The 22,179-nt window shown below is 35.4% G+C and overlaps 1 long non-coding RNA gene and 1 pseudogene across 1 annotated transcript; both read right to left on the reverse strand.

Annotated features, from left to right (window-relative positions):
* Positions 1-4,372: 4,372 nt before the first annotated feature.
* LOC149493180 (uncharacterized) lies at positions 4,373-7,842 on the reverse strand. The gene is made up of 2 exons (XR_016318446.1): positions 7,520-7,842; positions 4,373-4,683 (listed from the first exon to the last, which is right to left on the reverse strand). It is a non-coding gene; the product is annotated as an uncharacterized LOC149493180 (long non-coding RNA).
* An 8,622-nt stretch (positions 7,843-16,464) lies between these two features.
* Positions 16,465-20,807, reverse strand: LOC149493181 (uncharacterized; annotated as a pseudogene).
* Positions 20,808-22,179: the final 1,372 nt, after the last annotated feature.

Below are 22,179 nucleotides of genomic sequence, written 5' to 3' on the forward strand. Positions count from 1 at the left end.
TAAAGTATAATTCTTAATATAACTAATAAATATATAATTTTTTTAAGATGTAAATGTGGAATAGGATTCTTTAAATTTAGGCATTCATTTTTCTTCCTATTCCATTCCAAGGTGAATCAAACATCGCCTTAAGGCTATGTTTGCTGAGTCGTGATAAAACGTCATGAAATCTACTCGAAGACGTTTCTATTATAATTTAGTGTAAATATTATACTAGAAATGTCTTCGAGTAGATTTCATGACGTTTTATCAATATTATACTAGAAATGTCTTTAATTGCATTATATTATGGTTCATTGCTAGTCATTGAACATAATCTAAGATTAAGAATATTTTAACATTCTTTACCAAAGGCATAGTAAAAATCTGCTTATTTTTATTCATTTTTTTATTTAATTTTTAATTTAGATATTGCAGGTTTAGCTACAGTCCACATGGATCACAGTTAAGATAAGTTTTTAACGTGCAATTCTTCATTGTTGCTGGTAGTTGATGAGTAGCTTTACATTGTCAAATTTATTTGCATATTTTGAAGGAAAAACAGAAATGTCAAACATCTTTTTGTATCACTTTCAAGGTATGCCTAGCCTTGTTGAGCATGTAAAATTTTGATTGAAATATGCATGATTATAATATGTGTTCATAGAAAGGAATGGCTGTGTTTTCTTTTCATAATTTAGTTTTATGGAATTCAATACATTAAACGAGTGTTTTGAGGTGAGATTGAGAATTCATAAATAGGCAGATTATGCAATTTGTGTTATTGGGAATTGATGCGTCCCACATCGTCCGCGGATTACATTCTGGGCTAGTGTATAAGGCTGGGTTCAGTCCTTTCTCTATGAGCTAGCTTTTGGGGTGAAGTTAGGGGTCCAGATCTTTATCATTTGGTATCAGAGCTCTGGCTTCGTAGGGTCGGTGTCTCATGGGGTTCCACATCGTCTGCGGAGTACATCCTGGGCTGGTGTATAAGGCTGTGTTCAATCCTTCCCCTGTGAGTTAGTTTTTGGGGTGAAGTTAGGGTACAGATCCTTATCAGGAATGATGAAATTTATTAGAAATGGAGGAAAAAACAAATTAAAATGAAATCTCATTAGTAAATTTCAGGGTTAATTTCATTAGAAGGACCTAAAGTATATGAGTATAGGTTTTAATAGGGTTTCAATTTCAATTTGTGTAACACCCGCCGCCCAATGCCGGAGGATTAGGCGGCGGATGCCACATTCAGTGTTAGAGGAAACCAACCTAGCATACAAATCAAATTTAAATATAAAGATGTGAATTACATATGTTACAAGTGGCCAATTCTAGCAAGTCTATAATTAAATAATTTGAGAAATTCTGCTGAAAAATTACAAGAGTTTGCCTGAAACCTGGACTTAATTAAACCCTGTGAAATAAAAACACTTCTAATTTACCAACCTTAACATATATCCATTAAAATCCAATATCAATCTAAACTATCGACTTCAACATCAATGCATCTCATACATCATCAATATTCATATATTTCTTATAAGTATTCATACATGGATATCTTAAATTTAATTAAACTTAAGCATACATAAGCTCCATAAATTTAATTATCATACATGCTTGAGAATATAAACTTAATACACATCCTTCAAATGGAATACAACTCCAATTGACATGATCTATACATGTCATACTTCAAAATACATAACTAAGCAATAAATCTAAAACTACCAAAATAGCTTCACTTTGATGCTGATTCTAGTTTTCTATCAGCACCCTCGGTCTATAACCATTCGATAAATATCAACTCACTGAGTATCAAATTCATTGCTGCTTATAAATTTCATGCATCCAAAGATTACCGTTGACCTAATGTATACCTGCCATAATTTAGAATACATAACTAAGCAATAAATATAAAATTACCAAAATAGCTCCTCAACTCTATTGCTGATTTTAGTCTTCTATCAGCACCCATGGTCTATAACTTGCGTGTGATAAATATCAATGCCTGGGTATAAAATTCATTAGTGCTTATAAATTTCATGCATCCATAGATTGCGATGGCAACAAATATACGAGGGGCGGAGCCAGACTCCAAAACTAAATGGGGTTAAAGGAAATTTTCAAAATTAAAGGGGGCCAAATCAAGGGAAAAAAAATTCTTTTGTATTATTTATAGATAAAAGTTATTTTTTTTTTTTTAAAAATTTGGGAAGGCTCGAACTCCCCCAGTCCCCCCCTTCCTCCGCCCTTGAAACATACATAAATAATAACATTCAATCATCATAGGATAATAATAATGCATAAAGCAGATATTTTGCATATATCCGTGTTAAACATATTACATCATAGATTCCTATTATTAAGTCATAATTCATCATTTAAAGCATGCATGCATACTTATAAACTAAAGCATGGGATAACTGGTAAAAACATTTAATACATAAATAGCCAAAATCTAATCACTTATGTCAAAAGCATAATATATAAACTTATAAATGCGTCTATTACATAGTGTTACCATATTAAAACATTATCTTCCATTTTTAACTTGTGAGGCTCATATACACTTAGTAGAATAAGAAGCAGACAAGATTATAGAAGCAGAGATAGAGAGCTTAAAAGCCAATAGAAGTAGATAAAATGCGTTCGCTTATATAGAGAGCGGTCACATGCCAAGTATATGATTATAGCTATATCTAAATAATTAGAGTTACATTAATATGTAGAGCATACTTAGAAACAAAATCAATCTTAATTAAGCATCAAATTCATACCAAATATATTAAGAACCCAAAAATCTTACTTTCTTTCTTAAGTTATATAATTTCTCATAAAACTTTATGTTCATCTTATATGCACCATTTCATAAAGATTTCTTAGCTGAATACTTGTTAAATCTATAAAGTATATATTTTATCATAAAATCTTGTGATAGGAAATTACATGACATAAAGAAAATTCTCATCATACAAGTCATGCACTCCTCATATGCATGATTATACACTAAGCATGCATATATCCTAGAATTTACTTAAAATTCTAACATTTCATGTCATAGGAAATCATAAGTCATAAGTGTAATTCTCATCATGCAACCTTTCGTAATTCACATACAATTTATCCAAAACATTATTATACTTGAAGAAGCACAAATATACATAAGGCAAGCATATTCTCATTCAAATCCCCAAAATCCTTTTGACTTAAGTAATAAAAAAATTTACATTCTTAAGGATTTAAGCAAAGCATTATTACCAACTCTTAGTCATTTGCTTAATATCATAATTTAAAGGAGAATTGTCACTTGAAAAGCAAAACAAACATAGGTGCATACATTGCCTAGTTCGGCCAAACAAAGTACCAAATGAAAGGAAGTTTATTTTCGTGTTTTAAATATTCTAACAACATCTATTTGGTCTCAATAGCACATACATATCATCAATTTACCAATTACGCACTTTACATGTAAAAGCCCCAAATTCTCATGAATTACCAAAACATAGCATTTATACAAAGCAAGCTTACAAACATTTTAAACTTGTATCTAGGATGGAATTACAGGCTTAATCATATATTAAAAAGGATAAAACATATGTCTTACCACCCTAGGGTGGTTCGGCCAACAAGGGAGAGAGAGAGAGGTAGGGGGCTTCTTTCAATCAATCCAACCATTCATACATTATTCATATTTACCCAAGCACACAAACATACATCAATTTGGCTACTTAGCACAAGATTGTAACACCCACCACCCAATCTCGAGAGACCCAATGGCGGATGCAACATTCGGTGCCGGAGACATCGTCCTAACTTAACTTATAAATCAAAAGAAATTAGATTATGAATTAAAAGTAATTGAGTATTCACAAGTTTAACAAGTAATAATTTTTTATTCATATAATCATTTCATTTCATTTTCATTCATTTTTTTTAATCTCATAGATTGGGAAAAATTCTACAGATATCCTAGAACCGCCTAAACCGATGATCTGATACCACTAAATGTAACACCCACTGCCCAGTCCCTAGAGACCTGACGGCGGATGCAACATTCTGTGCTGGAGACACTGTCCTAACTTAACTTATAAATCATAAGAAATTAGATTATGAATTAGAAGTAATTGAGTATTCACAAGTTTAGCTAGTAATAATTTTTTTTCATATAATCATTTCATTTTGTTTTCATTCTTTTTTTTTTTTTTTTTAATCTCATAGATTGGGAAAAATTCTACAGAAATACTGTAAAAATTTTCCTTTAAAAACTGAGCTCGCCAAACATGTGAATACAAAACACTCCCAATTAAACTCCAAACTCCCAAAATCTCCAAATAATCATCATAGCACAAAAAACACTTCTATATCTTCATAACTGTATAAATCCTCAATAGCATTTAATATTCATTAATTAATTGCATTCATTATAAATATCAAGGCTTAATAAACTAATCATACCAACTATCTTAAAATATTTTACATTAAATCATTTAATAAATCTTATGCTTATCTCCAAATTTATATACACCAACATAATTGATAATTACATGCTTTAGTTATAATTCAAATAACATAATCTCCGAAAATATAATAATTATACGTGCCATAATTCTTAATTACATAAATCTCAATACACTACTACCAAAATAGTCACTTCTGCTCTGATACTACTCTTCTGATTTTCAAGCAGCAATTACGGTCTTCAACCTACGCGTGATAAAATCAATGCGCTGAGTATAAACTCAGTGGTGCTCATAATTCACATACTTACCAAAGTTGCGATGGCAACTTAAAACACAAATTTCATAAAATCATTTACAATCATAGAGTCATGCGATTTCAACATACATTGACATTTATAACAAAGGTCTATACAATCATAGACATTTTTCGAGTTTCAGCTTACTTTAATAATGAAAAAGAACATGAAAGACAAAGATACAAGATAGAGATTTCTACCACATACTAAATAATAATCAAACATTACCCAAGAGCATGTTTATACAACCAAATTTCAACAATTCAATCATTTCATACAAAATCTCCAAGTATACACATAATAGCATAAATTCACAAAATCAAAAATTGAAACAAGGTAACTGTATTTATGAACACTAACCTTAAAAACAAGCTTGGATTAAAGTTTCCTAAGCCTTAGCTTTGCCTTACACCTTGGTAGAAGGTTTCCCCAACCTTTGGCTCAAGTAGAGAATCTCCAAATTTCTTGAAATAAGTCACCAAAAACCAATTCTCAACCTTAATTCTCTAGGATTTATTACTTAAATCAGGTTGGATGGAAAAGATTTGGTGAATTTAGCTAAGTAGGAAGTGGAGAAAAACAAAGAGAAGGAGGAGAGGAAGTTCATGTTGAAGAGACGAAGAAGAAGAAAAAAAAGTGGTTGCTCAATTATTGGAGTTGACCTTAGAACATGATCAAAGGGTATTTAGGTCTTTTTCCACAATTGTATGGCTAAGATTAAGTCAATAGTAATCTCATCTAATAGCTAAAAATATTGTCCAATTAAATTCCTTCAAAATACTATTTTTCTAAACAAAATTCTCACATTTACTCCATAAAAATAATTCCTCAAATTTCCTTAATTAATATAACACCATAATTCACTATTCACTAATTATCTAAATTCTCAAAAAATATTCATTACTTATTTTCTACCCATAAAAATCATGTATGCATAATCCAAAAATATTAACTAAAATATGACACATAAATAATAATTTTTTCAGACCAAATAATACTAATTTCTGAACCGGTACTATTATTCACAGACCGGTAACTTATTATTTCAGACATAAAAAATGAGGCGTTACAAAGATCCCCATATGTCTCAAGTTTAAGTCTTAGCAAAAATACTAAACTAAGGAATTCATGCAAGATAATTCTACCATATTTTAAACACCTATCTATCATCATTAAAAGAGAATTACTAAGATGAGAAAGCAAGAAAAACATCAACCTCAACCACCAAAGTGGTTCGGCCACTCATAGGAGAAAAGGGAGGGGGAGTTCTTTCATGCAATTAATCATTCACCTATCTTACATAATCACCCAAGAGAACATTAATTCACTTAGAAAACAACAATTTAGGGCTAATTCACACAAAATTTCTCACAAAACCTAGAAATTGAAATTCAAAGAAAAAGAAAGGGGAGATGAAATTGGTAAGCACTAACCTTCAATAAGCTTTAGAAAGCTTTAATTTCAACTATAACCCTTGACTTTTCCTTTATCTTGCTTAGAAGGCTCTCCTTCTTCTAATCAAGAGTAAAGCTAAAGCAATAAATTAAAAACAAGCTTTAGAAAGCTTTAATTTCAATTATAACCCTTGGCTTTTCCTTTATCTTGCTTGGAAGGCTCTCCTTATTCTAATCAAGAGTAAAGCTAAAGTAATAAATCAAAAACAAGAAAAGAGGAGAAGAGGGTTGAGATTTAATCTCCAACTATTTGATGTAATTGCTAATATCTCATCCTACAACAACTCTCAATAATTATCTTTTCCTCTACAAAATTTGTTATTAATTTTTAGTCAATATTTCTAATTCTCCAATTTTTTTAATTTTTAAAAATACCCCGAAACACTATTCATTATTGCTTAATTTCTCCAAATAAATTCATAACTTATTTTCCACCAAAATAATGCATGCGCGGACCAAAATAATTAACAAAAACATTAATTATGAACAAAAATATTTTGGGGCCAAAAAAAATACTGATTTTTGGTCGGATGATACTATTCATAGTCTCATAAATCACTGTTCATGACACAAAAATATTAGGGAGTTAGAATATGTAACTTGAAAAAACTCAAATTTCAATGTGTGTAATACTAAAATGCCTAAGGACGATTTTATCCCTTTATATTAGCCAGAATGCTACATAAGCGACACATGGATATTTTTTATGAATTTATTTACTGGAAAAAGCCTCTCCTTCAATACAAACACGTCTCTCTTCCTTTATCATGGACGCCACAGTGAATTGGTGGATTTGGAGCTTGAGATGTTCATTTTATTATTTTTTTTAAACACAAAAAATAAATGAACAAATGATTAGAAAATAAAAATAAAATTATTTTTGCCTTATATTAATAATGGCAATCATCAAAAAATTATTAACATAAAATAAAGAGACCTATAAATTGAAAATCATAAAAAAAGGGCTATAAATGTTAATTAAAATCATCAAGTGCAAAATGTTTAAAGGAATAAAAAAAATATCTTTGAGTTTGAATTCAAAACAAAAATCTATATAAGTGAAAAAGGATAGCTAGCAAAATGGATAAGAAGACAAAGCACCATAATCTACATGATTAATCAATTATTTTCAAAAATAAATATTTTTAAGTAATTTTTGATTCTTTTTAAATAATCCAGACATAACAAACATACCCACAAATGCAAAACCAGCTGAGAGGAAAGCAAAAACAAAATAGAATAACATGCAAAATTGCCAATTCGAGATTTGAAATCCTAGATTTGTTTGATTCATTAATAACAAAAATAACTTCTCCATATAGAAACCCACCCGGAGATTATAGGCACAATCTCTCACTTTTTAATATTGAAACCTTCTCTCCTCTATCTCCATATTCACTAAAGAGTCAGCCTTTTGCCTTCCATCGTCTGATCCAGGATGCGATGATGCTATCGCCATGCATAGGCATAACCCTCTCTCTCTCTCTCGTTGATTTTTTAGAATGCTCATAGCAAAAACTTGAGGATAATATAGAGTGAAGGATGGATGTTTGTACTATAGAGATTAGAAAGAGAAAGAGAGAGAGGTGAAACTAAAGAAGCACATGTTGGAGGGGATGGTTAAAAAGGGAAAATCGCATATGGCGTTAAGTTCCTGTCGTAAGTTTGAAAATAGAGAGGGGCTGATATGACAGGAGAGAGAATGTTAATTGGGAGAGAGATGCAGTTGACTAAGCATAATGACATGGTAAAAAAAAAAAAAAAAAAAAAAAAAAAAACTATAATTGATAATTGTGCTATCCACATCAGCATTCTGGTAGAGCTTTGCCGGAAAATTGGTTGTAGGAATGTTTATGTTATACTAATGATAGTTTAGGAATTTTTATGTTACAAATTGAATTTTAGGTATGACAATATGATAAGGGTTATAATTCAAGTACGATAAAATAAGCTGAAAAACATAAATGTCAAACATCCTTTTTCTATCATTTTCAAGGTATGCCTATCCTTGGTTTGCTTGCTTCCTTTTTAATTTCTTCAAAGGATTGTTGAGCATGTAAAATTATGATTGGAATTTGCACGAGTATAATATGTTTTAATAGAAAGAAATGACTATTTGTTTTCATGTCATTCATAACTTTAGTTTTATGGAATTCATAAATAGAGTATTTAGGATAAATCCATGTGAAATTATTTTTATTATTAAGATTCATTTCTAAATAAATTTTCATCTTTAGAATTAGTTCTAAGTATTGTAAGAGATATAGATAAATTTGTTTTTATTTAAATTATTCTTATCATTATCATTATCATTATCATATATTGTTATTATCATAGTTATCTATAACTTTTACTCATCCTTTTGTTATAATAGCCTATATATAAACAATGGCAATTGCCTTCATAAATACGACAAATACTTTTCTCAATATTCTCAGTATTCTTCAGTACCAATATTCAAAATAATTCCCTCTTTCGAATCTGGTCTCAACCTTGTACTTGACCTCTCTACCAATCAATCATCACCTACCCGAACTCATTCAATGAAAATTCGTCCTTCTACTCTTTCTAAGCACCAAGTCAATCACATCACTGTCCGTAAACCTACGAAACCACAATCCAAGGTATATTATCTTGAGGTAGAACCTTTAACATATTCACAAGCTAAGTCTTACAGTGAATGGCAGGATGCAATGTAGGCAAAAATTCAAGCACTCATGGAGACACATACATGGACTTTGATGCCTCGACCTCTAAATGCTACTATTACTGATAGCAAATGGGTTTATCGCATCAAAAGAAAACCAAATGGTAGTGTGGATCGCTACAAGGCAAGGCTTGTGGCCGAGGATAATCAACAACAATCGGGTCTTGCTTACCATAAAACATTTAGTCCCACAGTGAAAGCAATTTGTTCCTGCTTATGCTTCTACTCAAAATTGGCTTATTCGCCAAATTGATGTACCTAATGCATTTTTGCATGTTTTTCTTGATATTGAATTGTTCATGGATCAGCCAAAGGGCTTTGAGGACAAAACTCGGCCTTATCATGTATGCAAGTTAGCTCGATCTCTATATGGTTTGAAGCAACCACCACGTGCATGGTTTGCAGGCCTCAATTCTTTTCTTTTGTCCCTTGGTTTTACTTCTTCAAGGGCAGATTATTCACTATTTGTTCATGCAGGCTGCGTTAAAGTTTTTATTTTAGTTTATATCGATTATTCTTACAAAAGTTCTCATTCTGTTATTAACAAATTTATTGAAGCTTTGAAGTAGAAATTTTCCATCAAGGACCTTAGAGACATCTCATATTTTTTGGGTATTGAAGTGCATAAGGATTCATTTGGAATAATTCTCAGTTAGTAGAAATACATTATTGGTTTACTTTCTCAGACAGGGATGACAACGGTCTCCATTGTCCAAATTGGATGGGTCACTACTTGATGATGGCACCCAATATTGGCAGACATTGGGTGCATTACAATATGTGACAATGACACATCTATACATACCTTTCATCGTCAACAAACTATGTCAGTTCATGCATGCTCCAACCACGGTGCATTGGCAAGCTATGAAGCATTTACTTCAGTATCTTGCTGCCACTAGTTCTCTTGGTTTATTCCTCTCTAGTGATTATAATTCATAGCTTCAATGCTTTGCTAATAGGGACTAGGGTGGCTGCCAGGATGATCACCGCTCAACCAATGGCTTTGCTGTGTACTTAGGTAGCAATTTGGTTTCTTGGGTAGCTAAGAAGCAACCTACTATAGCTCGTTCCTCGACTGAAAGCGAGTATGAATCCCTCACTAATGGCACAGCTGAACTTCTTTGGTTGCAATCCCTAAAGAAATGGGTATTTATACTCCTACGCCTCCAATTATATGGTGTGGCAATATTGGTGCCATCCATCTCTCTTCTAATTTAGTGTTCAATGCTTGTACCAAACACATTGAGCTCGACTACCATTTTGTTCGAGAGCGTAACGCAGCAAGTCAGTTGAACATTCATTTTCTATCCACTGATGATCAAATTGGAGATATTTTCACCAAGCCCTTGCCTACTTCTCATTTTTTATTCCTCAGAGATAACATCATTAAAGCTTCCTCTTTTACAGACTTAACTAATGATGAAACCCATGTAAACCACTCAACCAAATCTATAATAGTTCTCCAACCAACCTACTACACTACCCAAACCTGTCTTGCAAAATCACACATAATGATAGCATGAACAGTACTCTGTTCAGCCAACCCACAAACCAGACAAAGCGGCGACACATGAACCCTGTGAGAAATCAAGTTAACAGCACAAGGCAGTAAATTAAAGGAAGCCCGCCAGCAAAAAATGTTGTACTTTCATCGGGACCTTCGCTTTCCATATTAGGGACCAAAAAGTTACCGTGAAACATAAGAAGGGGCTGAGATAATTGCAGCGCAAGCTGATATCCGCTCGCCACAGTTAAGCTCGTTTGCGATCATATCCCCACACCCATTTATCCTCATAAGGCCTGAAAGGCAAAGGTATTTGAAGAATTAAACTTGCATCTCTTTCATTAAAATGTTCCCGAACCATAGCCTCATTCCATTGTAAAGAAACATTCATAAACAGCAATAAAACATGAGAAAAGAGAATACCAGGACTGAGGTCAGTGGTAATTTGAGGATTAGCAAAATCAAGTAACCAAGGATCACAGTCTATTATTGTCGAATCTCCATTACCAATCCTTTTGCAAGAGCCTGCATAAAGCAGGGGGCGAGACTCCAAAATGCTACACCACAGGTACTAAGGATTACGCCCCAACTGTGCTTCCCAAAAGACTCATCAGGATAATAACAAGCTTTTAAAACCACAACTGTAAGTGAGGAGCCATTATGAACAAGACACCATCCTTGTTTCGCAAGAAGAGCAAGATTAAAGTTCCTGATTCGGCAAAAACCAAACCCCCCTGACCCTTTGCAGCATATAATCGATTCTAACTACGTCATCGAATTCCAATCTGCTGATATTAGACCAATAAAAAGAATTCAATAGAGTTTCAATTTTCTGATATATATCTACTGGTAAAAAAAAAATAAAGACATAAGATAATTGGGTATAGTTTGAGCTACCATTCGAATTAAAATATTTTTGCCCGCCTTCAAAAGAAGTTTCGCTTTCCAACTATTCAACCGCTTCACCAGCTTATCAAGAATGTATTAAAAAATATGCTTTTTATCGCGACCAATAATGGAGGCATTCCAAGATAGCTTCCATGAGAAACAACTTCCTAAATGCCTATATTTTGGCAAATTAGCTCGTGAGCTGCCGTAACCACATTCGAGCTAAAAGAAACTATTGATTTGACAAGATTGATACATTGGCCGAAAGATAGTTTCAACCGCATAGCTTCAGCCACATACGCCGGCACAAAAAATAAGCTGTCATAAGCAAATTACAGATGTGAAACAGACAAACCATTAGTTGCAATTTTAATACCATGAAAAAGCCCTTGTCTTTCATACTTTGTGAGAATAGCCAACAACCCTTGAGCACAAAGGTAAGGAGACAATGGACCTCCTAGCCTCAAACCTCTCTGTGGCAAGATAGGGTCGAAATACTCCCCTTCACGAGCAATAGAATAAAAAACTGAAGTCACCGTTTTCATTACTTTTTTAATCCTAGCAGCTACAAAACCAAGCTTTTCCATCATCGCTTGTTAAAAAACCCATTCAATATGATCATAGGCGTTGGACATATCCAACTTTAAGGCAAGGTACCCATCTTACCCCTGTGATTTACGCTTCATTACATGAAAATATTCATAGGCCACAATAACATTATCAATAATGAGCACATTTGGAATAAATGCACCTTGCGTTCACAGATTACAGAGGGTAAAATCAATTTTAATCTATTCGCCATCATTTTACAGACCACCTATCAATCACATTACATAAGGATATCGACTGCAAATCTACGACAGACACTAGTGTATTCTTCTTCGAGATGAGAATAATATTCGTTTTATTTTCCCCTAGAATAGGATCCGTGGAGTTCAAAAATTCAAGGCACAATGCACACAACTCCCATTGAACTATATCCTTGTTAGAAAAAACAGAGTAGAACAGAGTTGCTGAAAAAAATAAAAAGAACTAAGAGGAATTTCAGCAAACCGCTGGTGTGCACAGAAAATGTGAGAGAAAAATTGGATACGTTTCCATTCATCAAATGCTCTTTAAATACAATCACAGTATAACCAAATCCCAAATTACGTGGACACAAATTATCTCACGTCAACAAGAAAATAGGGAATCAAATAACAAATCTTGACTTATTAAAATAGAAAATTAATATCACTAACTAAAAATAGATAATGTGCAGAGATACTTTGCATTACTCTCTAACATACTCCTCCTTAATGCAAAAATCCATAACTCCTAGCTTGTCTCTGAGGTATGCAAACTTCTCAAAAGTAAGAGCCTTTGTAAACAAATCAGCTACTTGCTCTCTTGTATTGCAAAACTCTAGCTGAATACTTCCTTCTGCAACTTGCTCTCTTATAAAATGATGGCGAATATCAATGTGTCTTGTTATTTGGTGATGAACTGGATTTTTCGCCATCGAAATTGTGGACTGATTATCACAAAAAATGATTGTTGCTTCTTTCTGCTCAATCTTCATATCTTGCAAAATTCGTCTGAGCCAAACTGCTTGACAAGCTGCTGCAGTGACAGCCATATATTCGGCTTCCGAAGACAACAAAGCTATAGATGGTTGTTTTCTTGAGCTCCAGGATATGGCACTAGACCCAAGCAAGAACAAATATCCTGCAGTACTTTTATGGTCATCCAAAGAACCTGCCCAATCACTGTCAGAAAAACCATACAGTTTAAAATTTTCTGAGCTAACATAGAACAACCCATGAGAAGAGGTTCCCTTCAAGTATCTTAAAACTCTTTTCGCAGCACCAAAATGAACCTTGCTTGGACTCTGCATAAACCTTGAAAGGAGACTGGTTGCTTGCAAAATATCCGGACGACTATTCGTTAAATAAAGCAGACTTCCCACCAAACTCCGATATAACTGAGAATCTACTTTCTCTTCTCCATCATCCAAGCAATATTTATGGTTTGTGATCATTGGAGTTGTGACTGAATTGCAATCTTTCATATTATATTTAGAAAGTAGATCATTCACATATTTTTGTTGTGAAATGAAAATTCCAGCCTTACACTGGCTCACTTCCAATCCTAAAAATAACTCATCAAGCCCAAATCAGTCATATCAAATTCAGTCACCATAATCTTCTTAAATTCATTGAATAACTCAATGTTATTTCCTATATAGATTAAGTCATCCACATAAAGGCAAATGATCAATACCTCATTGTCTGCTTTTCTCTTAACATACAATGTGGGATCGCTTGCACTCTTTTGGAAGCCATTTTTACAAAAATGTGCGTCAATCCTCCCAGACCAGGCCCTCGGTGTTTGCTTGAGGCCGTAGAGAGCTTTCTTTAATTTGTACACTTTCTTTTCTTCACCAACAATTTCATAGCCCTTAGGTTGCTGCACATACACTTCTTCTTCCAAAATACCATTTAAAAAGGCTGATTTTACATAAAACTGAAAAACTTTCCAGTTAAAATAAGCAGCAATAGCAAGAGTAGTTCGAATCGTGTCAAACCTTGCTACTGGAGAGAACGTTTCTTCAAAATCAATGCCTTCACGCAGCATGTATCCAAGTGCGACTAACCGAGCTATGTATCTCTGAATAGACCCATCTGGCGATTCCTCGAAGAATTGGAACAGAAGGTTGTGAGAGATTAATTCCCACTGAATTACAAGCCATCTGGAAGGGAACCTGGGACCTGTTAGTAAAACAGATTAATTCCTCGGAGTATAACCAGACTCTGATACTAGATGTTAGAAAAAACAGAGTAGAATAGAGTTGCTGAAAAAAATAAAAAGAACTAAGAGGAATTTCAGCAAACCGCTGGTGTGCACAGAAAATGTGAGAGAAAAATCGGATACGTTTCCATTCATCAAATGCTCTTTAAATACAATCACAGCATAACCAAATCCCAAATTACGTGGACACAAACTATCTCACGTCAACAAGAAAATAGGGAATCAAATAACAAATATTGACTTATTAAAATAGAAAATTAATATCACTAACTAAAAATAGATAACGTGCAGAGATACTTTGCATTACTCTCTAACAATCCTAATGGGTTTGGAAAAATCCCGGATTGAAACCATCTGGACCCGGTGACTTGTCTGGATGCATAGAAAAGAGAGCTTCTCGAACTTCCTCACATGTATAAGGAGCTAATAACATGTTATTCTAATTGGTAGTCACCTTCGCATAAACACAATCAAGGATTTCTGTAGCATCTCCTACATGAGAAGTAAAAAGCGACTGAAAGTAATCAACAATCAACTGTGAAAGACCATTAGACCAATCCACCCACTCTCCATTATCATTTTTCATCTTAGCAACTAAATTCTTTTTATGACGATGAGAGGCCATTATATGAAAATATTTGGTATTTGAATCACCATTAGCCAACCAATGTTGTTTAGCTTTCTAACACTAATAAAGGTCCTGTTGAGAGAGGAAAGTAGCGCAAACAGCCTCAATCTGCTTCAATTCAGAGTTATTAGGATCCAAGCAATATCATCATAAAAAATAAAGGCAATCTTTATAGCTGCCAAATTGTTGTTTAAAATCATGATGGAAATTGCTGGACCACCGTTGGAGCTTCTCACTACAAAATGCAAGATAAGCATTAAAACCCAAATGTCGACTGTCCTGCTAGCAATCGTTAACCACTTGTTTACAATCAGGCTCATAATTCCATGAATTCTCATACTGAAATCGCCTTTTAATATACTGCACTACCCGAATTCCTAACTGAAGGTACAATGGTTTATGGTATGAACTAATAACTCCCAACACATGAACACAAGCTTATGGAAATAAATAAACCCATGAACTCGTTCCAACAGCCCTATCAAGCTGCTCCCTTGTAACCACAGTCCTTCCATTGTCCCATGTAAATTTTGAACTAAAATACCCCAAATCAAACAATTATAAAAATTCCAAAGCCTTGCTAAAACCTTCAAGCAACCAACAGGGATGAGATTGGTGACTCTCCTTCTCCATATCATAGAGGATTTTGTGAAATCCCCTATAACCACCCACAGAAAGGATGATTTGTACTTAATAGAACATAATAAATCCCGACTCTAATGTCGAAGATGCCATCCTAAAAGGCCATAAAAGCTAATTAATCGCCATACCTGGCCTATTTCATTACTAACTTGAACATCAATATGGCGAGATGAGAAGCTTATTAAATGAACAAGGTGTGAATTGTTCCAAAATAAAGCAACACCTCCACTATGGCCAATAGGGTCCACCAAAAAAAAGCTTATAAAACCCAACTTATCACAAACCTTCAAAACTGTCTTTTGATATCATAGGCTCCATCAAAAAGACAAACTTGGGTCTCTTATCAGAAATTAGGTCCTGTGAGACCTGAACGATACGTGGATTCCTAAGCCCGCGACAATTCCAACTTATGGTACTCATAACCCTTGGCAGGTCCGGAGAACAATACCCGCCCCATCTATGTTTTTTGACCCAATTTCCAAAGTATCAGCTACCATATCTTCCTCAAATCCACTATTAATAAAATCCATATCCTCATCGACATTATTATCTTTTCTCCTCCATTTTAAATCAAGAAATCACACTAGAATCATGGACATCAATCAACGGATTGATTGCAAGAGCTATGCCCATAGAAGTAGGATGACCAGCTCCTAAATTTTCTTAACTAGCCCCTTCTTTATCAACAAGCACATCCTTACCTTTCAAATTTTGAAACAAATGCGTGTCACTAGCATATCCCATGACATGTGCAATATTCATTATCTATCCACCACCCACAACATTCATTATCTGTCCATGATGATTCCGCTTTGTGTTGGTGATGGGTCCCTGTCAAAGCCAAGAGAATTGAACAAGAGAGTAAGAAGTTTCAAGTGTTTTTCAATGATGAACTCTGCTGCAGATACAAGGAAAATAAATAGGAAAAGAATGAAAACTACTTAGTCCTATTCTAAAGGCCACAAGCGGCACTTTATGAGTTAAAATAGCCAAGATTTGCTGACACAATCACAACAGCAAATTGACTTTATTAAACCAACATAAAAAATAATTACAGCAGAAAATAATTCCAACAGCAGCAGAGATATAAGCTAGAACAAAGACTTGGCCCAACTACTTCTTATTCTTGATAGGCACCTTTGCATATCTTCGTGGTGATCTATCATTGCTTCCCCCTTTCGAAGGAACCTTGTCCTCAAGGTTCAAAGCAGGAAACCTTGACTGCAATTCTGCAGAATTTTCCCATGTAGCATCTTCACGCGGCAAATGTTTCCACAGAACCAGACTTTCCTGTACAAATTGTGAACCGTTGCGAATCCACCTGGTATCCAACACCTCCTTTGGTTCCAAAACAGTATCACCATCAACAGACAATGGTGGCAAATCAATAGCCACAGGCACATCATCACCAATATGCTTTTTAAGAAGCGACACATGGAAAACTGGATGAATCTTAGAACCAGCATGCAGCTGCAATTTATAAGCCAATTTCCCAATTCTTTCTTCCACCGAAAAAGGCCCATAATAACGACTTGCTAGCTTTTGGGAAGCTCTCCTGTATACTGAATGTTGGTGATACGGCTGGAACTCAACATCTCTGCGTTTCAAACCAGTAGTCTGTTTCATTTTATTAGCAGCACACGAAAGATGGAGTTTCAGTTCCTGCAAGAATTCATCTCTAGTGACCATGGTTTGATCTACTTCATGAACAAGGGATTAACCCAATTCATACCGTGGTACCACAGGTGGAGGTCTGCCATACAAAGCCATGAAAGGAGACATACCAATCGATCTGTGAAATGAGGTATTATACTAGTATTCAGCCCAAGGCAGGAATGAGCTCCATTTGCGTGTTTATTAAGATGCAAAACAGCGAAGGTACTGCTCCAAACATATGTTATCACTTCAGATTGTCCGTCAGTTTCAGGATAATAAGACGAACTCATATTCAACTTGGTACCAGACAATTTGAAGAATTCACGCCAAAAATTGCTAATAAAAATTGGATCCCTATCACTGACTATAGACTTGGGCATTCCATGATACTTAACGACCCCATCAACAAATTTGTCAGTAATAATTTTGGTAGAATATGGATGAGCCAAAGGCAAGAAGTGTGCATACTTGCTAACTCGGTCAATTACCACCAACACCAAATTTTTACCACAAGAAGATGGAAGTTCGTCAATGAAGTCCATTGCAATATCGTCCCAAACTTGGTGTGGAATTGGTAATGGTTGGAGAAGCCCTGCTGGCGATGAGGTGGAAGCCTTATTTGTCTGACAAACAGAACAAGCAGTAATGTAGTCTTGAATCTGTTTGCACATAGAGGGCCAATAAAACTGCTGAGCGATCCACGAAGATATGCAAAGGTGCGCAAGACTCCTGAATGGCCTCCACAAGGTGAATCACGAAATTCCTATAAAAGTTTACAAGTCAAATCAGAATTAGGAGGGACCACCACCCGATTCTTGTAAAAGATTAAACCATTTCGCCAGAAATAAGGGTTCCCAGGTTTCTCTGTGGCTAATTTGCTCAAGCCAATCATATAAGGATGTGTGGAGACAATTGCTCGAATCTGATCCTATAGAGAAGTGTGAGGGAGGAAAAGAATATTGAGACTGGGGCTGCCAACAACACGCGATAAGGCATCTGTAACTTTATTTTCTTTTCTCGGTTTGTATATGATTTCATAATCAAACCCCAATAGTTTGGAAACCCACTTTTACTGTTCAGGTGTGACAATCCGTTGTTCCACCATATACTTGAGGCTACGTTGGTCAGTTTAGATGTAAAATTTTTGGCCAAGTAAATATGGTCGCCGTGTATGGATAGCTTGAAGTATAGCTAGCATCTCTTTAGCGTAGGTGGACCAAGACTATTTGGAAACTCCCAAGGCGCAACTCATGAATGCGATGGGCCTATCTTGTTGGGATAATACAGCTCCAATGCCGTTAGTGGAGGCATCTATGGTGATGATAAAGGACTCGTCAAAATTGGGCATTGCAAGTATAGGCGTTGAGGACATGGCTCTTTTCAAGGTTGAAAAAGACGCGTCCGCCTCGTCATTCCAGGAAAAATGACCCTTCTTCAACAGATTGGTTAAAGGCTGAGCTATAACTCCATAATCACGAACGAATTTCCTATAATAACCTGTCAAGCCTAAAAAGCCACATAAATAAGAAACATTAGTGGGTTTAGGCCAGTCAAGCATCGCCGTTATTTTCCTTTGATCCACTTGAACACCATCACGAGATACAATGTGACCCAAATACTCAATTTGCTGCTGTCCAAAAGCACATTTACTAAGTTTAATATAGAACTTCTGCTGTCTCAGTAGTTCAAAAGCCAGATGCACATGTTCCATATGCATGTTCCAATTTGGGCTATAAATTAAAACACCATCAAAGAAAACTAATACAAATTTTCTTAAATAAGGGCGGAAAATAGTATTCATGAGAGCTTGGAAAGTGGAGGGAGCATTACACAAGCCAAAGGGCATTACCAAGTATTCATAGTGGCCATTGTATATGCGGAAGGAAATTTTATGGACATCTGCAGGGTGAACCCGAACTTGATGAAACCCAGCGATGAAATCAAGCTTAGTAAAATAAGCAGCCCCATAAAGTTCATCCAGCATATCATCCACAGTAGGAATTGGAAATCTATCCTGAATTGTTATAGCATTAAGAGCCCTGTAATTCGTACAAAATCGCTAAGAGCCATCCTTTTTCTTAACAAGTAGGACAGGAGAAGAAAAGGGACTTGTGGTAGTCCGAATTAGCCCTGAGTTCAATATGTCATGAACTTGTTTTTCAATTTCGCCTTTCTGAAAGTAGGCATACCTGTACGGCCGAACATTGATGGGATTCGTTCCCTCTTTGAGGTTGATTCGGTGGTTAATTTCCCGCTCTGGAGGAAGCTGATTCGGCCTTTGATAGATATCAGAAAACTGATCTAGCAAAATTTGCATTTCTAGGTGAATTTCTTCAGGGAAAATTGTTGATGAGGATTCCACGCAAATGGCAAAGAGTGAGTTGCTGTCTCTTAGTTCTTTGGACATCGCCTTCAAGGAAAAAGATTTAATCTGTTGATCTTTGATTCCTTGTAGGTGTTGTTGCTGGCCTTTCCAAGTAAAGTCCATTGTCAGCCGTTTCCAATTACATTGAACCGTCCCCAATTGCTGAAGCCATTGAACTCCTAACACCACATCCAAACCCATAATTGGCAGGGCATAGAATGTAACAACAAAGGGTATACCTTGTAAGAGAATAGGAGTATTTCTGAATTTCCCGTTACACTACAAAGGGCTTCCATTCGCTACTTTCACATTAAAAGGTGTAGTTGGCTCCACTGGCAGTTTGAGTAATCCAGGTATCTTTTCATTGATGAAGTTATATGTGGATCCGCTATCAATGAGGATAATTAATTCGAGGGACTTGATCTTAATAGCAACCCGCATAGTACTTGTTGAGGACCACCCAGTAAGTGCGTGTAATGAGATCTCAGGTTCGAAATCATCATCATCTTCCTCAATGTCAAATTCGCCATACAGGAGAAGGAGTTGCGGTTTGGAACACCTGTGTCCAGGGACAAACTTCTCATCATAGTTAAAGCACAACCCCTGAGTCCACGTTCCTGCATCTCTTCCCAGGTAAGCTGCTTCACTGGAGTGGATGGTTTAGTTTTTGTCGGAGATGAAGAGCTCTCTGGTAAGATGGGCGAATTGCCTTCTTTTGGCGCAACAATTGCTCATCTTTCATTCGAGCTAAACTGATGGCGTCCTTTAATGCTTTTGGTTTGAACATTCTAATGTCGTTGGCAATTTCTGGTTTAAAGTCACAGCTAGCGCTTTCTGAGTCCAACCTTTAACCCTGTTTCCAAGCCTTTCGAACTCCCTTTGATAGTCTCGTAAGAGTCCTGTTTGATGAATTTTTGATAAAGACTCATCAAAGTCTTCGCAATCAGTAGGCCCAAAGCAAGACCATAATTTCCTCAGAGAAAACTTCCCACGACACATCTTTTCCTTCTTCCTTATGGGTTCTGCAAAGCCACTGCCACCATTCATTGGCCTCCCCTCGAAGGTGGTAAGAAGCCAAGGATACCTTCTCAGTTTTTGGGGTCTCTTGGGATTCAAAAAATTCGCTCACCCTAGTGAACCATTCTGTTGGATCCTTTCCTGAATACTTTGGGAACTCTAATTTCGCCAATTTGGAAGAGAACATGGGTCGCCCTCCTTCTTTGGTCACATCTTGGTTGATATGAATTTGGCTGTTCCGATTACTTGCACTACCAGAATCATCTCTGCTGGGTAAAGCAATTTCAGAGAACTTAGTAATGGCTGCCTTGATTTGTTGTAGCTCATCACTAATTCTACGTTCCATTTTAGATAAATTATCTTGGAGCTGGCCAAGCCCAACCTCTAAATTTTCGATTTGCTCTTTGTTTGTAGCCATGAAAAGAGGAAAAGAAAAGAAGAGAATAAGATAAACTGGCTCTGATACCACTAATGGTTCCCTGTCAAAGCCAAGAGACTTGAACAAGAGAGTAAGAAGTTTCAAGTGTTTTTCATTGATGAACTCTGCTACAGATACAAGGGAAATAAATAGGAAAAGAATGAAAACTACTTAGTCCTATTCTAAAGGCCACAAACGGCACTTTATGAGTTAAAATAGCCCAGATTTGCTGACACAATCACAACAGCAAATTAACTTTATTAAACCAACATAAAAAATAATTACAGCGGAAAATAATTCCAACAGCAGCAGAGATATAAGCTAAAGCAAAGACTTAGTCCAAGTACTTCTTATTCTTGATAGGCACCCTTGCAGATCTTCATGGTGATCTATCAATTGGAGCCTTCATCCATGGACCATGTGGAAAACCATCTCTTAGAATATATGGTACATCAAACAACTTTGCACAAAAGCAATCTAAATGGTTGAGTAATCCACAGAAAAAACAAAAAGATGAAAGTCATTCATATTTAAAATCCACCCAATACCACTCCCCACAAGGTTTTGCCAGCTTCATCTAACACTTAAGAGGCTATCTAACATCCAAGCTAACTCGAATCCTCATATACTCTTTCTAGAAACTAGAGTAATTACATGGGTCTAATTCAAGATAAACTCCTAATACATTGCCAATATCACGTCCAACACACTCAGACATAAAGCTACTCTAAAGTCCAAAAGTCGGCTCGTGTTAACTCCACAGCTTTTGGATTATCACTGGCTGCAACTCCTTCATAAGAATTAGATTTTGGAAAAAACTCCACGGACCTCCCTTTACTACCGTTTCAACATCGTACTCATGGAAAAACTGGAACAAAATAAGTATTATTACCAACATCCTTTATAAGAAGACTCTTCACTAGCCTCCAAACACTGGCCATTGTCTCTTGGAACATTGGAAAATTAATGGACTTATACAATCATCAATCGACCCACCACATAGTACTTCCAATCATTGTCAGGTGTAAACTCAGCTGACTGTTGTCCCACCTGTTGCACTACTACTCTCCTTTATTCTTCCTATAAATTAAGTTGCACATGGACATGAGCAATCAAGTTCTCTACAGTTCGTTCTAATGTCATTGGATAAAAAATTCAAAGATTACCAAAGGTGGAAAAAGATGAAAAAAAAGAACAACTTGATATTAAATCTTATTATCTAAACAAGAGAAAAAAACTCCTATCATGACAGACAAGAGAGAACATAGAAAACAACCCACTTGGATATTAAGTCCATTTATCTAGTTTATAAATATTTTAAAAAATCGCACAAAACACGAGCAATAACTAGTTCGTTTATATTTATAATTTT

The sequence above is a fragment of the Jatropha curcas genome, chromosome 10 (assembly GCF_041381405.1).
Source record: "Jatropha curcas cultivar XTBG-Jc1 chromosome 10, XTBG_Jcur_1.0, whole genome shotgun sequence".
NCBI lineage: Eukaryota > Viridiplantae > Streptophyta > Magnoliopsida > Malpighiales > Euphorbiaceae > Jatropha > Jatropha curcas.